A 13497-nucleotide genomic window follows, 5' to 3' on the forward strand; every position below is an offset into this window, starting at 1 on the left:
TTATGACTGTATCATGATATGCCACCTTTCTTGAGTTTGAAGGGAAAAAAGAGCAAGAGAATGTCATTGTAATATCCCTACCTTTTTCATCTTTTAAAATGTAAAGATATGTTAAAGTTATTTGAAGAAACCTTAACTGCTGCTGCCTTTTCATTTATTCTTCATAACAGAGCAGAGTGAATTTTCTTTTCATTATATAATTTCTTTACATGTTTATTATTATTATTATTATTATTTTTTAATTTATATTTTGGCCTTGCCATGGGGCTCGTGGGATCTTAATTCCCCAACAAAGGATCAAACCTAGGCCCACAGTAGTAAAAGCAGGGATTCTTAACCACAGGACCACCAGGAAATTACATATTTTTAGTAATTTTAAGTTCAAATTTATGTGCAACATAATAGCATCATTCTATGATTTAAATGTATAGGAAAAATAAATTTATTAAGTTTTCCAACCTCTGTTTCTGGCAGTTGAGTGAAAATGCAGATCTCCAAAATAAAAGTGAAATTAAATGCCTCTCTGTTCTTAACTTCCTCATCAGCAAGATAATTCTTTCATGGTGCTGAGGAGTAACATATGTGAAATATGGCCAAATTCTAAGATAGAAAGCATATACTTTAATATTTATCATTATTATAAAAGTAATATATTTATTGAATATTAAGAAAACACAAGAGAGAAAAAATAAAAATAATTTTTATTTTCACAAGCTATGGTGATATTTTGGTGCATTAAAAATTTCTTCTTAGTTCACCAGTACATAATCTTTTCTTTTTTTAGATGGAAGTAGCAGGATATGTAAAGAATTTATGAATATTGATGACCTTTGGATTATGAAAAAGTGCTAATTTAATTTTAGATTCTGCTTTTTTTTTTTTTTAACTTTCATGTGCTCAGTCACTAAGTCATGTCTGATTCTTTGTGACCCCATGGACTGCTGCACTCCAGGCTTCCTGGTCCTTCACTGTCTCCCAGGGTTTGCTCAGACTCATGTCCGTTGAGTCCATGATGCCATCTCATCCTCTGTCACCCCCTTCTCCTCCTGCTCTCAATCTTTCCTAGAATCAGAGTCTTTTCCAGTGAGTCAGCTCTTTGCATCAGGTGGCCAAAGTACTGGAGCTTCAACCTCAGTATCAGTCCTTCCAATGAATAGTCAGAATTGATTTCCTTTAGGATTGACTGGTTTGGTCTCCTTTCTGTTCAAAGGACTCTCAACAGTCTTCTCTAGCACCACAGTTCGATAGCATCAGTTCTTCGGCACTCAGTCTTCTTTATGGTCCAACACTCACATCTGTACGTGACTACTGGATAAACTATAGCTTTGACTATATCGACTTTGTTGGCAAAGTGTTGTCTCTGCTTTTTAATATGCCGTCTAGCTTTGTGTTGGTTTTCCTTCCAAGGAGCAAGTGTCTTTTAATTTCATGGTTGCATATCAGATCAGATCAGATCAGTCGCTCAGTCGTGTCTGACTCTTTGCGACCCATGAATCTCAGCATGCCAGGCCTCCCTGTCCATCACAAACTCCCAGAGTTTACTCAAACTCATGCCCATCGAGTCAGTGATGCCATCCAGCCATCTTATCCTCTGTCGTCCCCTTCTCCTCCTGCCCCCAATCCCTCCCAGCATCAGGGTCTTTTCCAATGAGTCAACTCTTCGCATGAGGTGGCCAAAGTATTGGAGTTTCAGCTTCAGCATCAGTCCTTCCAATGAACACCCAGGACTGATCTCCTTCAGGATGGACTGGTTGGATCTCCTTGCAGTCCAAGGGACTCTTGAGAGTCTTCTCCAACACAACAGTTCAAAAGCATCAATTCTTCGGTGCTCAGCTTTCTTCACAGTCCAACTCTCACATCCATACATGACCAGTGGAAAAACCATAGCCTTGACTAGAAGGACCTTTGTTGGCAAAGTAATGTCTCTGCTTTTTAATACGCTGTCTAGGTTGGTCATAACTTTCCTACCAAGGAGTAAGCGTCTTTTAATTTCATGGCTGCAATCACCATCTGCAGTGATTTTGGAGCCCCCCCAAAATAAAATCTGACACTGTTTCCACTGTCTCCCCATCTATTTGCCATGAAGTGATGGGACCAGATGCCATGATCTTAGTTTTCTGAATGTTAAGCTTTAAGCCAACTTTTTCACTCTCCTCTTTCCCTTTCATCAAGAGACTTTTTAGTTCATCTTCACTTTCTGCCATAAGGGTGGTGTCATCTGCATATCTGAGGTTATTGATGTTTCTCCCGGCAATCTTGATTCCAGCTTGTGCTTCTTCCAGCCCAGCGTTTCTCATGATGTACTCTGCATATAAGTTAAATAAGCAGGGTGACAATATACAGCCTTGACGTACTCCTTTTCCTATTTGGAACCAGTCGTGGTTCCATGTCCAGTTCTAACTGTTGCTTCCTGACCTGCATACAGGTTTCTTAAGAGGCAAGTCAGGTGGTCTGGTATTCCCATCTCCTTCAGAATTTTCCACAGTTTATTGTGATCCACACAGTCGAAGGCTTTGGCATAGTCAATAAAGCAGAAATAGATGTTTTTCTGGAACTCTCTTGCTTTTTCGATGATCCAGCAGATGTTGGCAATTTGATCTCTGGTTCCTCTGCCTTTTCTAAAACCAGCTTGAACATCTGGAAGTTCTCGGTTCATGTATTGCTGAAGCCTGGCTTGCAGAATTTTGAGCATTACTTTACTGGCCTGTGAGATGAGTGCAATTGTGCAGTAGTTTGAGCATTCTTTCAGATTGCCTTTCTTAGGGATTGGAATGAAAATGGACCTTTTCCAGTCCTGTGGCCACTGCTGAGTTTTCCAAATTTGCTGGCATATTGAGTGCAACACTTTCTCAGCATCATCTTTCAGGATTTGAAATAGCTCAACTGGAATTCCATCACATCCACTAGCTTTGTTCATAGTGATGTTTTCTAAGGCCCACCTGACTTCACATTCTTGGATGTCTGGCTCTAGGTGAGTGATCACACCATTGTGATGATCTGGGTCATGAAGATCTTTTTTGTACAGTTCTTCTGTATATTCTTGCCACCTCTTCTTAATATCTTCTGCTTCTGTCAGGTCCATACCATTTCTGTCCTTGATTGAGCCCATTTTTGCATGAAATGTTCCCTTGGTATCTCTAATTTTCTTGAAGTGATCTCTAGTCTTTCCCATTCTATTGTTTTCCTCTATTTCTTTGCACTGATCACTGAGGAAGGCTTTCTTATCTCTCCTTGCTATTCTTTGGAAGTCTGCATTCAAATGGGAATATCTTTCCTTTTCTCCTTTGCTTTTAGCTTCTCTTCATTTCACAGCTATTTGTAAGGCCTCCTCAGACAACCATTTTGCCTTTTTGCATTTCTCTTCCATGGGGATGGCCCTGATCCCTGTCTCCTGTACGATGTCATGAACCTCCGTCCATAGTTCATCAGGCCCTCTGTCTGTCAATTCTAGTCCCTTAAATCTATTTCTCACTTCCACTGTATAGTCATAAGGGATTTGATTTAGGTCATACCTGAATGGCCTAGTGGTTATCCTTACTCTCTTCAGTTTAAGTCTGAATTTAGCAATAAGAAGTTCATGATCTGAGCCACAGTCAGCTCCTGGTCTTGTTTTTGCTGACTGTATAGAGCTTCTCCATCTTTGGCGCAAAGAATATGATCAATCTGATTTCAGTGTTGACTATCTGGTGATGTCCATGGCTACAGTCATACCCAAAGTCAAATTTGTCCAGTACAATAAATCACTTCCTCTAATTTCCAAGTATATTTATTACAATAAGTGGCCAGCCTTCTCTCTTGCTTCTTAGGACAAACTTGAAGAATTAATCATGTAAGGAATCCATAAAGACATATATTGGATTTGGACCATAAACAAGTCTCTTATCTTCTAATGAAAGTAATACCTTGCCTACAGTCATTAAACAAATCATTTTGTTTTAAGATTTTTTTTTGATGTGTACCATTTTTAAAGGTTTATTGAATTTATTACACTATTGCTTCCAGTTTATATTTTGGATTTTTGGCTGTGAGGCATGTGGACTCTTACCTGCAGGGATCAAACCTACACCCCCTGTATTGGAAGGTGAAGTCTTAACCATTGGGCCTCCAGGGAAGTCCCTAAGGAAATCATTTTAAATGCAGAGTTTTCCAGAAGAGTTGGAGAAACATGGTGTTAGAGTCTGGGACAAAGTGCATTTTACACCCTACACTTTACATTTCACCTCCAGCAGGTGAGTTTTGATATTTGTTCAAATTTTGACCATGCAAAGACAGAAACTAGTGGCTTTCCATTTGTGGGCAGGCTGTAAGAGACCTCTATGTTATCGGCTTTTGTGTTTCCGTTAGGGGACCTCCAAGGGGAAAAAGAAAAAAAATCATGGATTTAAAAAAAAAAAAAAAACGATGGAAAAGGCCCTTAAAATACAGGAAGATGAATAAGTGGACCATGGGGACATCCTTTAACTGGGCAATGAAACACTTAGGCTGTTTCTACGTGAGCCCTGAGCTCGGTAGGAATTAATGTTACCAGCCAGAAAAAATACACTTTAAAATTTTACACCTTCTTATGCTATGAAAACCCTGGATTGTTTGATATTGAGACTCCTACCTGCAGTGCTGCTGTGGTTCTGTATACCATGCACCTGATGTGTACTGCAGGGAGATTCTGCGAGCTCCAAGGAGGACAGCAGGTCCATGGAGGGTGCACTGAAGCCCCTTTCACACGAAGCAGGGCTCTTCCTAGATAGAGGGCTCCACCCAGCTGCTGTTGCTACAAGCCCATATGTTGTATGGAGCGTACCCTGGTCAAAGGGAAGCACCCTCAAGGCAAGATACGTAGAAATTTACAAGCCACTGTCCCTCCTAGGTTACTTATTGGAGCAGAGTCCTGCAGGGGTCATTTTGTTTGTTTTTTCTCATATGACTTTACTACCTATCAGTTTTACTGTTTTCAGGGAACTCAGTCTAAACGCTATGGCCTAGCTTTTAATCACACAAAACTTCAGTGAAAAGTGATTTGTGAGCTCAGAAGAAAATAATACAGAATGGATTTTAGAAAAGAAAAACATTTACATATGCATAGATGCTTTGTTTTATTTTACCTATCTATTTATCTACCTATTTATCCATCCATTTATTTTTGCTTTTCTTGTGCTGCATGCTCAGTTACTTTAGTCATGTCCGACTCTGTGACCCCATGGACTGTAGCCCACCAGGCTCCTCTGTCCATGGGATTCTCCTGGCAAGAATATTGGCAGGAGTGGGCTGCCATTTCCTCCTCCAGGGGGTCTTCCTGACCCAGAGATCAAATCTGCATCTTCTGCATTGCAGGCAGATTCTTTACCACTAAGCCACCATCTATTAATCCATCCATTCATTTACTTCTGCTTTTTTCACTTGGTCCTACCTAACTTTCTTCCTCTTGATGCAGAGTTAGCACTAAATTATGTTGGACAAAATCTGGTGGTCCATGTCATGTCTTGCTTTTTTATTAATGAGAATCATTAGGAATTGGTAGTTCCTTCTAATTGAAATCCCCAAAATATAGAAGATAAAACTGTAATATTTAAAAAGTCCTCACAAAGCATAACCAATAATAATCACAGGTGAACAATGCTTTTTAGTCATTTGAAATATAGAAGAGATGATATACCAACACATATCATATATATACATATATATGCATACACAGATATGCACACGTGCACATACATATGTAAGTACATATATATTAATACATGCACGGGCTTCCTGGTTGGCTCAGTGGTAAAGAATCTGCCAGCCAAGGCAGGAGACACAGGAGATGCAGGTTCAATTCCTGGGTTGGGAAGATCCCCTGGAGGAGGAAACGGTAACCCATTCCAGCATTCTTGAGTGGGAAATCCCATGGACAGAGGAGCTTGGAATGCTACAGTCCATGGGGTCATAAAGAATCAGAACGGCTGAATGACTGAGCATGCACGATATGTATACATACATTGAGTTAAGCCTGATGTGACCATTTAAATTAGAATTATTTGAGTGAAGAAGAAACAATACCCAAACCAATGCCAGCTTCCAAAGACTATTGGGTCATCTGGTCCTCTGGGGCTCAGCCATCAGAATTTCCAAAACCCCCAGGTGACGATCAGGTATAGACGGGACTGTGAGACACAAGACTCTTATAGCTCATTTTCTCCTTGAATGACCTTGTTGCTTCCTCTTTCTTGTCTCTTTCCTCCTCCCAACCTGCTCACCTGGCCCTGTTTTTATTTACTTATTTATTTATTTGTATAGGGCTTCCCTGGTGGCTCAGATGGTAAAAAAACCTACCTGCAATGTAGGAAACCTTCGTTTGACCCCTGGACTGGGGAGACCCCCTGGAGAAGGGAATGGCTATCTACTCCAGTACTCTTGCCTGGAGAATTCCATGGAGAGAGGAGCCTGTCGGGCTACAGTCCATGGGATCACAAAGAGGTGGACACCGAGCATGCATGTGTATATTAAAAAGAATAAGAAGAAAGAATTGGTACTTAGAGGTCAAATGTTACCATGATAGCAACAACCACCACAAAACATTAAAATATGTGACATAGATGTTGATGGAACGTTGAGCGATGAGGGAATGTGATCAGATCTTCAAACGTATTGTCTGGCATTAGAAATGGCAACCGGCTCCAGTATTCTTGCCTGGAAAGCTCCATGGACAGAGAAGCCTGGCTAGCTCCAGTCCACAGGGTTGCAGAGTTGAACATGACTCAGTGACTGAACACACACACAGACGTGGCAAGACTCAGGTAAACTTCTCTCCTTTACCTCCAGACACAGTGCCTTTTGGAGGTCTCCTCACCACTGACTGATGTTATCCAGTTGTAAACTAATCACGAAAAAAATCTCCACAAAATTCATAGTAAGGAACATTCTATTAAAAGAAGTGGGGGATGCAGGATGGGTTGTGGTCTTCAAAAGGATCAGTGTCATGGAAGACAAAGAGAAGTTGTGGAAGTGTTTCAAAAAGGAAATGAAAGATGAGGAAGCAAATGCAGTACCTGCCCTTCACCCGGTTGCCATGCTGGAGGAAAAGAAGCCATTACAAAGGGCACTTATCGGTCAGGTGACAAACCTGGAATAAGGGCAGTTAATGTTTATGTCAATGAGGAGATGATCGGACAGTCAGAGACTGGATTAATGGTGTTTCTGTGCCTCCAACCACACTGAGGTGTTAGAAAGATCACTGTTGAGTTTTCTGGTTGATCAAACCCTTGACTTTGTTTTATGGGGACAGGAAGTGAGCATTGGAGTGGAAAGAGATGAAAGAAGAATCAGAAACTTCTAATTAGTTTTTGGCATGAGTAAGGATGAAAGCTTCTTCTTCCAGCAATAGAGCCTATATTGAACAAAACATTTAACTTACGGCAGTTGTATCAGCAGTTAAGAAAACTGATCCAAGATGAGTAACTAGCTGTCTTAGGATATGTGGTGAGTATTGTCTTCTTCTCTTTTATTGTTGTTTAACTGCATCTTTAAAGAAGCTATTTCAGGAGACTTCTATCTGTGTCTTATTTTGTTGTTGTTGTTCATTCCCTAAGTTGCATCCATCTCTTTGCAACCTTATGGACTGCAGCACGTTTCCCCGTCCTTCTACTCCCAGAGTCTGCTTCAAACTCATGCCCATTGAGTCAGTTATACTATTTAAGTGTTTCATCCTATGCTGCCTCCTTCTCCTTCTTCCTTTTAATAGGACCTAAAATCACACAATTGTGGTTGTTATATTAAGATAGTTAATTCTTCTCTTTACCTTCTTGTCCAAATACTGCTTCAGTTTAGTTCAGTCGCTCAGTTGTGTCTGACTCTTTGCGACCCCATGAATCGCAGCATGCCAGGCCTCCCTGTCCATCACCAACTCCCAGAGTTTACTCAAACTCATGTCCATTGAGTCAGTGATGCCATCCAGCCATCTCATCCTCTGTTGTCCCCTTCTCCTCCTGCCCCCAATCCCTCCCAGCATCAGGGTCTTTTCCAATGAGTCAACTCTTCGCATGAGGTGGCCAAAGTATTGGAGTTTCAGCTTCAGCATCAGTTCTTCCAATGAACACCCAGGACTGATCTCCTTTAGGATGGACTGGTTGGATCTCCTTGCTGTCCAAGGGACTCTCGAGAGTCTTCTGCAACACCATAGTTCAAAAGCATTAATTTTTCAGCACTCAGCTTTCTTCACAGTCCAACTCTCACATCCATACATGACCACTGGAAAAACCATAGCCTTGACCAGAGGGACCTTTGTTGGCAAAGTAATGTCTCTGCTTTTTAATATGCTATCTAGGTTGGTCATAACTTTCCTACCAAGGAGTAAGCGTCTTTTAATTTCATGGCTGCAATCACCATCTGCAATGACTTTGGATCCCCAAAAAATAAAGTCTGACACTGTTTCCACTATCTCCCCATCTATTTGCCATGAAGTGATTGGACCAGATACCATGATCTTAGTTTTCTGAATGCTGAGCTTTAAGCCAACGTTTTCACTCTCCTCTTTCCCTTTCATCAAGAGGCTTTTTAGTTCATCTTCACTTTCTGCCATAAGGGTGGTATCATCTGCATATCTGAGGTTATTGATATTTCTCCCGGCAATCTTGATTCCAGCTTGTATTTTGCTTAAATAAGCTTGCATGCTATATGGTTAGCAAATGACATTAGTGTCTACCACAGCTTATGATAATCCTTTTCCTTCCCCTCTGCTCCCATTTTTTATTTATTTTTGAGAATTTAGTAGTTATCTACAACATTAATTAGGCTCATATTTACTCAGTGAATATACTAATTCATATTTATGTCACTATTTTTGAGGGGCCACTATATGAAAGAAGCTTTGATGTCATTTGAAACAGATATACATACTTTATCATCAAGGAACTTATGGATTCATGAATAGACACTTGAAGAAATGTCAGATTAAATACATCAAAAAAAATTAAATACATATAATTCTAGGTGCTGAGAAGATGCACAAGAAAATAGAAATAATGATAGAACAGATAATTAAAATGGAAGACAGACAAAGAAGATCAAACCTAAGATTTTTTTAGGTATAAAACTATTTTATGTAAAATTTAAATAATGAATTGGCAGTGCTAAATATTTCTCAAAGAAAATATATTTTTTCATACAATTATGCTTAAAATGACTTGTTATAAAAAGAGTTAAAACAATGCAAATAGCACATCCACTAGGTTAAAATGGCAGGATTAAGAAAAGCCAAAAGTGCTACAGTGATAATTATCTTTAAAACATGCATTTTTAAAGTGACTGTAGAATAAGCAAACAATTTTATAAATTAGAAAGTAACAAAGAAATGTAAACAAAAGATGTTGCAACTTAAAAAAAAATGCTTACAGATGGTTTTAAGGATAATTTCTTTCAACCCATCAAGGAAATATATATACTATATTCAGAACTCTTCCAGAAAATGGAAATGAAGGGAAATGTTTCAGTGCATTTAGCAAACTAGCATAGCCACAACACAATATTGTTTTGAAAAATTAATGTAAATCTAAGTCTATATATTGGTATAGATGAAAAGTACTTTAAAATAACAGAAATTAATCCTTTAAGAAGAATATTCTTAATTAAAAAGCATTATTTCTGCCAGTAATATAAGATTGATGTTATATTAAAGTGGAACATGAATAAAGTGATAAAGATAATTTTCATTTCTGATCAGAAAATTGACAGAGGCAGTAACTGTATTGCTTTTATTCACCATTGCAGGCTCAGTGTTTTAACATATTAAAGTCAATAAATAGCTAATAAATAAATTAGATAATTAATATCAGATGTATTTGGGACTTTGATAGTATTCAAATCCATTCCTGACATATTTAGATCACAGTCTCATGTTATGAGTACTGCTTATACAAATCCAACAGTCAAACTCATATTTAAAGATGAAATCTTGGAGGTATAAAAATCAAGAATAAAATATGGATAAAAATCAAGAATAAAATATGCAACCAGTATCTTTTAACATTGGCATAGACATATTAGTCACTATATTGAGAGTGAAAACACAATTTTTTTTTGGTAAATTAAATTATTGTCTAGAAATTATATAAGTAAAAATAGAAGCTATTAGACATAATAGAAGATTAGCCTAATAGACATTCGAATATGGATATAAAAAACTTTTCCATATGTTAGAGCTTGAATATCCTACAGAATGAAATTGACCATATGCTGAGGATGTATGAGAAAACCCTATGAAGTCTTACAGATGGGTATAATTTAGAGAATATAAAAAAGAGCCATAAAATAACATGTAAATTGGTGCTAAACATGGAGTTGTACAAAACCCTAAAATATCTGGCATTGGCTTACTACAGTGTGGTGGGTGGTAAGGAAAATGATGGCATGTAGGAGGAGATGGTGCAAAATATTTGGGAGGCAATCTTTAGGTTACCTAAGATATTTGTGATCAAGAGGAAAAGACCAGAAAATAAGGGCTAATCATGGATTTCAGTAGCTATTAGCAGTCTTTGGCAAGGTATCACAAGAAAGAGATTTGCTCTAGAAAGAACAGCCAGCTTGTAAGCAGAATGAAAAAGAAATAGAAAAATGCCAGAAAGTTGGGGGCTTGCAAATGTTGGGAAAATGGACTACTTATAAGCTCCAGATTGTAAGAGATACTGTTGCTGAAAGTGGGGTCCGGTTGCTTGCTGCTCAAAAGCTAGTAAAGAAGCAGGGATGGTGGAAAGGAAAATTTGCTTTATTCTGGATGCCTGCAACCCAGGGGCAAGGGGAGAGCAGACATCTGTCCAAAGGCTGACTAGTCCGCTCCCACACAGGCAGAGGGCAAGAGCTTTTATAGATGGAGTGAGGGGATTTCATGCAGAACAGCATAGTCAGATCTGACAGTCATCTTGAAATCAGTCATCGGTGGTCTGACCAGCATCATCTTGGTTATTTTAGTTAGTTAGTCTTCAGTTCCAAGGTCAGTTTGCTCCCATGTCTTTGAGGCCAGCTCTCAGAACTCTGGAGGCTTATATCATGGCCACAGTCTATTCATCGTGTAGTTAATGTCTTCCACCTGACGGGGGTTTGAGTATCTATAAGACAGCTCATGGGATATGGCTCAGAATACTGTCTACAGCCCTTGAGGAGGAACTAAAGGTCCTTGAGTATAAGTTTGTTGTTCAGTCACTAAGTCATGTCCGACTCTGCGACCCCATGGACTGCAGAACACGCTTCCCGGCCCTTCACTGTCTCCTGGAGTTTGCTCAAACTCATGTCCATTAAGTCGATGATACCATCCAACCATCTCATCCTTTGTCGCCCCCTTTCCTTTCTGCCCTCAACCTTTCCCAGCATTAGGATCTTTTCCAATGAGTATGCTTAATGACTACATTATTATTATTTGGTATCCTTTGGCTGTTTTACTTTGTTTCTGTATTTTCTCACTTCTCTGATTAAATATATTTTTTGGATAAAGTTTTTCCACAGACAAAAGGCAGGCTGAGGACATGGTGGGGGCAGGGAGGACCATAAGATTCTGCTCAATACCATTGTTAAGTTAAATGTGTCTTTGAAATATAAAGCCTCCTTATAATTCAAAATTTTGTTAAAGTTGTGTGTCTAAACGTGAGTAAGGGTTTATATAGATTCAACACAGTTTCTGTTAAGTTCAGAAAGAAAAAAAAATGTAGGCACCTGATAAAAAGATAAATAAATCATAGTATATCCATATTTTGAAATACCATTGGACAATTAACAGGAATAAACTAAATTCTGTAGAACACAACATGATGCATCTTAAAAATAGAACGTGAAGTTTAAAAGTCAATAACAGTAAATCATACCTATCGTATGATTTCACTCAGAAGAAATTCTAGAAAGAACAAAACTACAGAGACAGATAGTAGATGGGGCCATGATTGGAAAGAGTGGAAATTGAGTGCTAGGACCATGGGAAACCTTCAGAAGGGAGAATATTCTCTCTGAATGTGGTCATCCACTCTTGTTATTCAGTTGCTCAGTTTTGTCTGACTCTTGCAACCGCATGGACTGTAGCCCACGTGGCTTTCCCAGGCAAGAATACTGGAGTGGGAAGCCAGTTCCTTCTCCAGGGGGTCTTCATGACCTAGGGATCGAACCCAGGTCTCCTGCATTGACAAGTGTATTATTTACTGCTGAGCCAGCTGGGAAGCCTCTTGTCGTCCATTGCTCAGTTACAAAGAACCACTCAACGTGCCTTGAACACAAACCTCTGTGCCTTTTTGGATGTTTCTTCCTCAACATATTTTCTCTTCTTTACGTGATGAACTCCCTTTCATCATCCATGCTCAGCTCAGATGTGACTTCTACTGTAACCATGTATGATCAATCAGAAGGTCCTTCATTACTTCTCCTTTCCATAACTCTTTGTACCAGTTCTATATTTTAAATATCTAAGTATTTTTTCTGTCTCTTTTAATAAATTCTGCTCCTTTAGAATTGTATGTCTTATTTTTGAAACTTTGTAAGCATCCAGTTAAAATCCCCAAGAAATAAAACATAATCAACACATGTATTTTAAGTTGTAATTCCTGATTTCCTTAGAACAATTTTTACTAAAGGGACTTCTGTTATTTTTTCCTTTTCTTTTTAAGAAGATCCCATCAAATCATCCTTTGTAGCCTCCACTTGTACTATATTTTTTGCTAGCAGACTCTCAGAAACCTTCTTTTGAAAAGGGAATAAATAATTCTTATCCTTGAGAATAAGCATTCTCAAATACCCTAAGAGATTCTTTTTGTTAAATAACCTTATATATTTTGCAGAGAGAGCTGTAATTGAGAAAATTCATTTCTACTATTTGACTTCTGTGTGGTACAGTAGGCTATGTGCTGCAGGAGTCTGTGTCCTATAGTAGAGCCCACACTGCTTGAAATTACTGTAGGTAATTTTGTACAGTATCATCACATTTCATAACAAGAAATGCCTAGTTTCCATTTCTCTAAAACTTTTTCATCACATTTACATTTCCTTAATGTTAATTCTTTCTCGCCCTTCTCCAGCCTCCTCATACAGACAGGCATACTTGCCCAAACGGCTAAAACTCACTTTAGCCACTGTTGATAGGGTGAAGTAATTACACACCACAATTTTGTTAATACATCACGGTAATCATGCTAGCTGCCTTAATAATGACACTATTTCTAAGAAATCCTCAGTGGGAGAGTTTCTTGTTAATGATAATTAGACTAGCAATGCATAGGGTTGGTATATTTTATAAAACCGTCAGAGGTTAAGGAAGACTTAGCAGCTCCTTTGAGATTAAAAGGTGATTTAGACGTGGTGAGAGCAGTCAGAAACTTCCTAACTAATCCTCGTTAGTGACCTATTATTAAGAGGAGAATTTTTGCTCCATTTTCCAGTTATCCTCTTAGAAAATCTATAGTTTTTTTTTTTTTTTTAGTAGACAGAGCAATGAAGGTTAGTAGAAATTGCACAAAGAAAATAACTTTCTCCAGACAAAAAGTCAATGAGCTA

Source organism: Cervus elaphus, chromosome 11 (genome assembly GCF_910594005.1).
Source record: "Cervus elaphus chromosome 11, mCerEla1.1, whole genome shotgun sequence".
Classification (NCBI taxonomy): Eukaryota; Metazoa; Chordata; class Mammalia; order Artiodactyla; family Cervidae; genus Cervus; species Cervus elaphus.